This window comes from Delphinapterus leucas, chromosome 13, assembly GCF_059928025.1.
Source record: "Delphinapterus leucas isolate spDelLeu-1000000601 "Yukka" chromosome 13, BTC_Dleu_Yukka2, whole genome shotgun sequence".
Classification (NCBI taxonomy): domain Eukaryota; kingdom Metazoa; phylum Chordata; class Mammalia; order Artiodactyla; family Monodontidae; genus Delphinapterus; species Delphinapterus leucas.
The window spans coordinates 57,804,440-57,814,231 of record NC_143141.1 but is presented as its reverse complement, the minus strand read 5'-3'; positions in this window follow the sequence as shown (position 1 = coordinate 57,814,231).

Here is a 9,792-nt window from a genome sequence, read left to right as displayed (position 1 = left end):
TTGCAGCTTCTTCTCTTTGAGGCTGTTCTGTTTAATTGGATTCATCTACAGAGAAGTAAGGATGGGGTGAGGAAGGGCAAGTGGGTGCGTCCAGAGCCTGCAGCCCCCAGGACTCTGCTAAGGAGGGCACTGTGGGTTGGCCTCACTCCTTAGGGCTTGCGGTATATACGTTTGTCTCAGGGTTTAATTCCCCCTGGCTCCCATGCTGGTGGCCAGGCTGGTGGTAACTTGCCTTGTAGGAAAGGGGCTTCCATTGTGGCAGCAGCAGCAGAGAATGAAGGCCCATGTCTGTCACGGGAGATTATGGGCTGTGAGAGCCAGAGACCCACTGATTTCATCTATCCCTCTGCTTGCAGACAAGACCACTCACATCCCCAGCCAGCTGGGGGAAGAGTGGCTTCCAAAATCTTCAGAAATGGGTCCGCTTCTTTGGTCGGGACAGGGGACAGAGGAGGAGAAATAGCTAGTAGCATTTGAACCAAATATGCAAGTGCTAAATGACATCACAAACAGTCATCTCTGAGATCTGATGTTGAATGAATATTCAACGGTCAAGGCCATTACTGACAGTCCTGGAGAAGAAAGTTCTTTGCAGGCATTTGTGCCTGGGTGAGCCTGGTGGGGAGATAACAAAGTGCTCAGCCCTGCAGGAATCTGGGGAGGTTGCCCAAGCAGTGTAAAAATAAGGACCTATTTGTAAATTTAAAAATGTAAAGTGTTTACTGCTATCAAGGAGAGCGCTTTCTTTTTTCTTTCTTTCTTTCTTTTAAGGAGAGTGCTTTTTAACCTCACGATCTCTTAAGACCTAGGATTAATGTTAAAATGTTGGAAAGACACAGCCTCTTACCTCCCCCTCCCTTGATCATAGAAGATGGGGCTAGTAAGGGGCAGAGAAAAGAGGGCTCTTTGGAAGACTTGTGAAACAAGCCCAGAACAGGGTCTTGTCTAGGAGGGGACCACCCCAGCATCCTCAAAGACATTGCCCTACTAAGGAACTAGGCAGAACTCTAAGAAGGACTGGTAAAATAAAGCAGAGGGAATCAGTCAGTGCATTGGCTATAGACAACATATGTGAGCCTGAGTTGGAAAATAGCATGAATTAAGATTGAAGCCAGTACCCACGCCTCTCACAAACAGCACTTGCGGGTATTAGACTGGGTGCAGAAAGGGAAGGCCAGGGAAAGTGATTAAGTGAGCACTTACTCTACCCTGGGTGCTGTCCAAGGTACTTTACATGAATTATTTCTCACAGAGCCTCAGAGATAGAAATATTATTAAACCCATTTGACTAATGAAAAAACTGAAGGTGAGAGAGACTAAGTGGCCTGCCAGTTGAGACACTCAAGGTCACTGAGATAGTAAGTGGCACATTCAGAACTGGAATCCACATTTGTACACCTGCAAGGCTCATGTTCTTTTTATACCACATGTTGCATGTGACTCCAGTGTCAAGGGCTAGAGGTGAGGAAAGGGAACAGACAGAAGGCAAGATGGGGCTTCCTGGAGGCCAGAGGGAAGAGGGCATTGCGGTGTAGGAAAATTGTGCCTGCAAGTTTATTGGGATGTGGCTAGTCCACAGCCTTGTGAGTCTGGAAGTGTAGAAGAAATGGCCAGAAACCAGAGCATTCCTGAGAGGGTGAGGACAGCTGCAGAGTGAGTTCAGGTCATCCTGGCGCTAGAGGTGCAAGTTCAGAGCCCAAACCAAAAGACCGCCATACAGAGCCCAGATGGGGGACCGGTGGGCGGCCCGCATTCCTGGGGTTCAGCATGAGTGTGTGTAGGCAGCACTGTCAGGGGATGAGAACACATGGCGAGGGCGGGGGAAGCAATTTCCTTACCTCATGAGACAGGCTAAGGCTGTTAGGCATCAAGCTATTGACAGTCAGGAGACAGAACAAATGTGAAGATTCTTTAACCTGTGACTTTGCAGAGCCTCGTAATGGCTGTAGCAGAACCCATTTTTGTGCGCTCTGCCTATGGTGTGTATATCTCATGACTGAAGGACCACAGGTCAGAAGTTAAGGAGGAAGATCAGTGTCCATCCAGCAACTCTGCTGCAGAAATGACAGAGAAAATAGGAACTGGAGTTTGGAGTGCGTGTTGGTGGGTGTTTTTGGACTTAGAGAGTCATGTCTCTCATCAGAAACCAGCATTCACAGTACAGATGCATGTGGAAATGAACATGAGAAGAGTCTTGATCATGAGGCCAGGCCCCTGAGACCCCAAGGAAAGCTTCCTGGAGGGGGCCTTATGGAAGCTGGAGAGTGAGTTATTCAGAAATCAGAAGGTTGCTCAGGGTTGCAGGCATCTCAAGAATCAGAGTTATATGGCTGCCACCTTAGCAGGTGGCATTGGTTGACTCTTCAGCTCCATCACTGACATCATCAGACCATTTTTTTCTGTAGGCACCAGGGTCACACAGTCTAGCACCTGTGACAATGTTTCAGATCTCAGCAGATCTAATCAGTCCTGAGAAAAGGGCCCAAGGTTTAGAAACAGGGGCTCTTCAATCCTTTCCAACTCCCTGCCATTCCCCACTGTGGGGAATATGCAGTGAGGACACAATCCTAAACGTGCTGGAGCTCTCAAAATGAACCCCCTTTGACCTTCACCTCTGACCTGGGGATCAGGTGCTCTGGCACATCTGCCACAGAGGTATGAACGAGGCAGACCTGGGCACTCTCTGATGTCTGCCTGTCACTAGGAGAAAACAGCCCCTGCTCGGTTTTCTAAACAGCAGCTTGGAAAGTGACCCAACCACAGATGCCCAGACTGCTGCAGACACGGAGGGAGCTGCTGAAGGAATGCAGGGCAAAGGTTCTGGGCAAGGATGGAGGAGGGTCCCCGGAGAATCACTGATTCCCCACTGAAGCCTCTGGAGCTCGACTGAGGTGTGGCTGTATGCTGGGCCCTGGAGTGGTGGCTTATGGGGCCCCCGGGGCGCAGACTACTGGATAAATCATCATGAAGCTGTCTGCTCTGCCTCTCCCACCTTCATGTCCTCAGGAGCTAGCACAGTGCACAGGAAATGTCAACGTGGGATGCCTGTGAACCTGGGGACACACAGGTCCTCTCGGTGCCACCTGAGCCTGAATCCTGCAGAGCAAAAACTCCAGCAGGGTTGGTGATTACCCTTCCTGGCTCTGGTTCAGGGGTCTCTCCATTTGCTATGGAATTCTGTGTTTTTACTAGAGATGAGCCTCAGAGGCAAGGGATCTTGACAGGTAAGAGTCAGTATTTTGAACACATCTCAGAGGCGATTCTGATGTGTGGCTCGCTATGGGACCCTCAAGTATACACACACCTTCCTGCTTGAGACGTGCTGATTGGCAGTTCCAGGTTTGTTCTGCAGGCCAGATGGGCTCCCAGGTGGGACAGGCAGAGGGAAGAGGTGGAAAAGTGTCAGAAAATTCCCCCTGCCCCAAAAGATTCCCTTGCCTAACCTGCCAATCCCACCTTAAATCCCACCATGAAGCATCTCTTAAGTCTTTCGTTAAGTGGTGTCCTCTCCAAAAACTCCTAACAATGCAGCTATCTCTGTAGAGTCCATCCCTCTTTCCAAAGGTTGGAAGCTGCTGGAAGCAAAAACTGTCATTTCATGTGACCCAGGACCCATCCTGCCTGTAAAATGGGCTGCACCCCTGTACCTGCCCCCTCCCAGGAGCCGAGTCTTCCCCCTTGCCCCACAGACCAGCCCAGGGCCACCAGCTCTTAGATTCTGAAGTAGTCCTTTGAGAGGGCAGGGTGACATCTCCTCTCTCTCTTTGCCATTCTCCTTCCGGTCTCCTCCCAGCCCAGCATTTAGGGCAAAGGCACAGGGAGCCAGACTGTCTGCCCCCACCCGACACTGTTGCCAGGAAGTGTCGGGAACAGCCCTGCTGCCCTGCCCCTTGCGCCAGGCACCAAGATGAAAGAAACCCCAGAGTGGCAGTTTGGGATTTTCTAGTGCCCTGGGCCAGAAAGTCTCCCTGCGAGGATTAGTGGCTTCCTCTTGAAAAAGCCACAGCTACTCTCTCAGACAATACCTCCTATTTTGGGGCTCTCTGGCCCCCCTTTCCTAACCAAGCAGCCCAGTATACAAGGGGCTCTGAATCTGCGGAGGACAGCTTATCTTAGAACACCTCTGGTGACAGGGAACTCACCACCTCCCAAGGTAGCCCGATCCGTCTCTGGTTGTTCTAGGCAGTGCTTTCTTGTACTGACTCTGAAGCGGTCTCTCTGCTGTCTCTTCCATGGGTCATGGTTCAAAGCCTGCAGCTCCATCCAGGGGCAGCGGAGCACTGAATGATCCTACTATCAAGGGACAGAAAGAGGGCTTGCTCCAAGCCCCTCCTCCACAGGAATTCTGGAGCGCCCACTGTCCACAGGATACCACCCTTCCTAATGAGGGGATACTTTCAGGATCGTTGTCCTCAGCGAGCTTCCCACCCCTCCTCCAGTGGCCCCTGCTGTGCCCTCAAGCACCTGTCAACTCCCTGTTCCATTCAGCTGTCACTGCGGCCAGGGTCCTATCACCCCAGGCTCCCACGCACAGTACTGAACGGGGCTGCTGGGAGTTTCCTTATAGTCGGCACTCTGAACCCTCTTATCCACCAAGTGCTTGTCCTGGAACCCCTCACCGGGTTTCCCTAAGCCCCTTTACCTCCTTCCCCATCAACACAAGGCCTGGGTCCCAGCCACCAGCCCAGCCACTGGGGGGCAATGGACCGGAGTCCATGGCAAAGGGCTAACACGCTGTGTCTTTGGAAACAGAATCCACAGCCTTCTTCACTGAGCTTGTCTGAACCCCAGACTACAGGGTGTGTATTTTTTTTTACTGTGGTAAAATACACCGAACATGAGCTTTACCATTTTAATCATTTTTAGGTGTACAGTTCCGTGGCATTAAGTACATTCATAATGGTGTGCAACCATCGCCATCACCATCTCCAGAGCTTTGTCATCTCCCCCAACTGAATCTCGGTATCCATTAAGCAATAACTCCCCATTCCTCCCTTTGCCCATTCCTTGGCAACCGCAATTCTACTTTGTAGCTGTGTGAATTTGGATACTGTAGGTATCTCGTATAAGTGGAATCACACAGTATTTGTCCTTCTGTGACAGGCTTATTTCATTTAGCATAATGTTTTCAAGGTCATCCACGTTATAACATGTATCAGAGTTTCATTCCTTGTTAAGGCTGAATTAAAGTATTCATTGTGAAAAAATAAATAAATAAATAAAGTATTCATTGTGTGCATTGTATCCATTGTATACACGTATCACATTTTGTTGATCCATTCATCCACTGATGGACACTTGGTTTGTTTGCACCTTTTGGTTATTGTGAATAATGCTGCTATGAACATGGGTGGACAAATATCTGTTCGAGTCCAGAGTGTGTACTTTACATGCTGCTCAAAGGGCTTCTCCCTCTGCCCCTGTAACACACACTATGCTCCAATGAAACGGAGAATTCCCCCAGGGCAGGGCGGGAACCTCATTCTTCAATGATGGTACAGCTTGCACTGTTTCTCTCATTATATCAACTCTTTTCAGGGTGTTAAAAAGCCCTACTGTGTTTTTAAAGACTATCAAGTGTAAGCCCAGCACTGGAGTGGATATACACGCTGCCTGTTTTCATATGTGGCACTTTGATGTATTGTGTTGGGATATTATTCTAGATCGGACTGGTAAATACTATGTTTGAGGATGGGTTGTCATTTTTATAACTGTCTTGGTATTTTATCAGCATATTTATCACTTTTGATATACAAAATGAGCTGCAAGCATTTATAGAACAGTAAAAGGATATATTTAATGTGACTTGTTTTTAACTGAATAAGAATAAATCAATAAAAATGATTAAAATGAAAAAGAAAAAAAACCCAAACATGCAATGTGTATATCATTCCAGTACTGGGCTTATACTTGGCTTTCTTTAAAAAGACGGTTGGGCTTTTTTACTCCCTAAAATGTGTTGATGTAATGCAAATGCCCCCATCCTCATCTTCCTACTTTCCACCATCAGAACCTTCCTAAGGACTCTGATGAGTCAGTGTGACACCAACTAGGGAGTCTGGCATTTTGCAAGGCACAGTGCCTTAACCCAAAGCAATGAATCTGCAATAAAGGAATTTCAGTCATTAGCTGTGGACAGAAGAGAGATTTGGGGTGAAGAATCCTTCTCAAATTATGCCTTTTATTTTGACAGACTCAGAAGCTCCAGATTAGGGGAGGTATAAGGTCGTTTACTCCATCCCCTCTTCCAGTCCCCAGCCCTCTTGATCTCACCAGCCTCTGCCTGAACACCTCCAGTGCCTGAGAAACAACACTGCCACCAAAGCCATCCCACAGCATCTCTGGACTCCCCTCGGAAGAGCTCTTCCTTCTCGAGTCAATGACTCTCTCCCTGTAGCATCCTTTATGGGTCCGTTATCTACCCCCTTGAGGCTCCTTGGGACCAGTCAGCTCCCTTTTCTCCAAATGCAGCACCCCCTTGAATGTTACAGGCTAGTACCCAATCACCCTGAGGGTGAACATCCTGTTTTTTTAAAATATTTATTTATTTATTTATTTTGGCTGTGCTGGGTCTTAGTTGTGGTATGTGGAATCTTCGTTGTGGCATGAATGCGGGATCTAGTTCCCCAGCTAGGGATCAAACCCGGGCCCCCTGCATTGGGAGCGCGGAGTCCTACCCACTGAGCCACTAGGGAAGTCCCAATATCCTGGGTTTTGATGTTTGTTCTAGAGCTCCACACCCAGACCTGACTGTAGGACCTCAGCCCAGCAGCAGCCGCGGGGACCTGGTTGGTCCTGCTCCACTCCTAGTCTCCGGGACGAAAGCAGTGCTGAGAGCAGGGTGTGGGGGAGGGAGAGAAAGGTACCAGCTGCTGTTGAGTGCCAGCTATTGTTGACCAGGCTCTGTGGTTGGCTTTGTACACATATTATCCCATTTGGTCTATTAGTCCCACTTCACAGATGGGAAAACTGAGGCTGTGTGAAGTTAAAGTTCTAGGACTTCTGACAAGAGTTTGGGGTAAGCATGAGCCACTGTGATCTCACTTTTTGAATAAAAGCTGCAATAGCAGCAGCAGCTCCCCTATTTCCCTAAACCGGGAGGTGAAGGGAGAGAGAGAAGCTGGTCCTTATATTCTCAGAATTGCCTAAGGGGCTCTCCGAGAGGGGAGTGCGGGAAGGGGGAATTGCAGTGTTCCAGGGAGAAACTACTGGCTGTGGGCAGGACCCAGGCTGGTGTGGACTGAAGCAGCCCCCCAGCCCTGGTCTAACCTGTCTCCCAGGCCCTCTCAGCCTGGCCCCTCAGGGATTCTGGAGCCAGCTGCCCAGGTTGCTGCGTGGCTTTCAGCTCTGTTTTCGGCATATCTGGCGCTTGTCCCTCTGACCTAGGGCCAGAGGAGCTCAGGAAAAGTCAGAGGTAAGGTACACACACACACACACACACACACACACACACACACACACACAGAGGAAGATTCCTTCCTGGGTGTGGAGGTGGGGATGGATGTCTGCATCTTGGGCTGGGCTATTGAACCCATTACATTAACAGGACAAAGAGCAGAAAGGGGGGGGGATATTGAGGCTCCTGTCTGCTCCCCATCCCTCCACCTCCTCCCTACCCACCTGTAATGGGTCAGGGTCCTGGCAAGGACATATCATTCCCCAGTTGAGTAAGAAGAGGGTCTGAGGGGCTTCCCTGGTGGCGCAGTGATTGAGAGTCCGCCTGCCGATGCAGGGGACACGGGTTCGTGCCCCGGTCCGGGAAGATCCCACGTGCCGCGGAGCGGTTGGGACCGTGAGCCACGGCCGCTGAGCCTGCGCGTCTGGAGCCTGTGCTCCGCAACGGGAGAGGCCACAACGGTGAGAGGCCCGCGTACCGCAAAAAAAAAAGAAGAGGGTCTGAATAAGCTGAACTGGAGTCAGAGTTGCCAGGCCAGCCCCAGGGGGAGAGAGGCGCCCTCTGGCTCTCTCTGGCTGCCTCCTTCTTGCCCGCTTGTGGGGGCTCAGGCGGCTCACACCCTCTTGACCATCTGGGGTGGGTGTGGGCCTGTAACATGGACCCAATGGGCCGACCACCTTGTTTCCCAGCCTGAGACTTTCTTGCTGTTGCTCGTGATTCTGCTTTTTCTTTTTCTCACAGATGGAGCCGCTGAAGCTTGGAGCCAATTTGGGAGGGGACAGCAAAGGGACCATTCAGCCCATGGTGGTTGGTAACCCTGCAGCCTCCAACTTCCCTGGAGTTAAAGGAATCTTCTGAGGAGTCCCACGGGGGTGCTCACCAGGTCCCGCAGCAGGGCTTGGGCACAGGGTGGTGGTGACTATGGGCTCATTGCCTGTCTCCTTGGAGCTGCAGTTTCCTCTTTGTAAAATGAGAGGGATGATACCCACCTTGTGGGTTTGTTATGAGGATTAAATGAAGCAAAACACTGAGCAAGTTCTCAGCACTTAGTAGGTGCTCAATAAATACTGATTATTATGATTCTTATAGCTATTATTTTTGTCTTGTCTATTATTATCCTCTGGCACATTCTTCCCTCAGGAATGCCTTGGGAGGCCCTGGGTTCAGATGCTCTTGTGTTACAGTCTTCTAGCTCTAACTTCTTCTTTCTAATACCTGGCACATCTACATCCACATGGATTATTTTTTTCTCATCCTTTGTTGCAAAACCTGCTTCTCCTCCTAAATGCCCCAGTTCGGTTAGTGGCACATCATCCTCCGATATGTGGAGTCACCCCCATATCCTCTCTTTCCCTCTGCCCAATGTGCAACCCACCTCCAAGCCCAGCTTCCCCGCTCCCAGAAGGATCAGTCAGTGGCTTACCTGCACCTGGAGTGTTTTTACGTGAGTCCTGGACAAGTAAGCACTTAGCACAACATTTGTTTATAAGTCTGTCTCTCCTGTACTGAGGGCCTAAGGGTCACATCTTCTGTTTGTTTTTAAGGCAGGTATCAAAGATGGATGGACAGATGGGAAAGAGGCCATGGAAAAGCACTGTGAATCTTGGGTCTAGCAACAGGGCCGTCATCCTCTCTAAACTTTAACGGAATCCTCCATCACCTCTCCTAGAGCACTCAGGCAAATGGAGAGACCATGTCTTCCCTCCATAGGATGTGTTGATCCCAGGCCCAGAAAGGATAGGGCACTTGCCTAAGGACACAGAGCACATAAAAGTATTAAAATGTCGGAATGTAGGACATTGAGGGGATTGACATTGTCAGGGCCTCCCAGTTCTTAAGCAAAGCTTCAGTGTGTTTCTCTGGAGCCAGAAAGAGTGGGTGGGTTCAGAAGGGGATGACACAGAGCTTTGGGAGCTGCTCTCAAAGCCACAGGTTTGGGAAACTTGTCTCAACACACACACAGGAGAGGGGAAGAAACAAAATCAAAGCAAGTCTAAGACAATCTTTGGCTCAGAGATGTGCTGGAAAGAACTGTTCTGGGGAAGATTTCCACAGGACACCGTCTCTTTCCTGTGATGAGGCACTGATTCCTCTGTTCAGGTAGCAACGCTGGCCCCTCGAAGGAGGCATAATCAGGCCCTCTTTGGCAAAGGTGGACATACCCGGTGAGCTGTTCACAAGTGCGCAGAACTGAGCATTGCAGGGAAGGAGATTTAGGAGGAGTGAGCAGGCTGGGGTAAGGTGGCAGAAAATGGAGGAGGTGTGGCGAGGCAGAAATGATGAGAACTGACAAGGGAGCAGAGGGAGGGTGATGGTGTGTGGCCACTGGAACAAGGGTAGGTGTAAATAGCCATGACGGCTGGTGTTTACTAAGCACCCAGCGGGTACCAACAGCC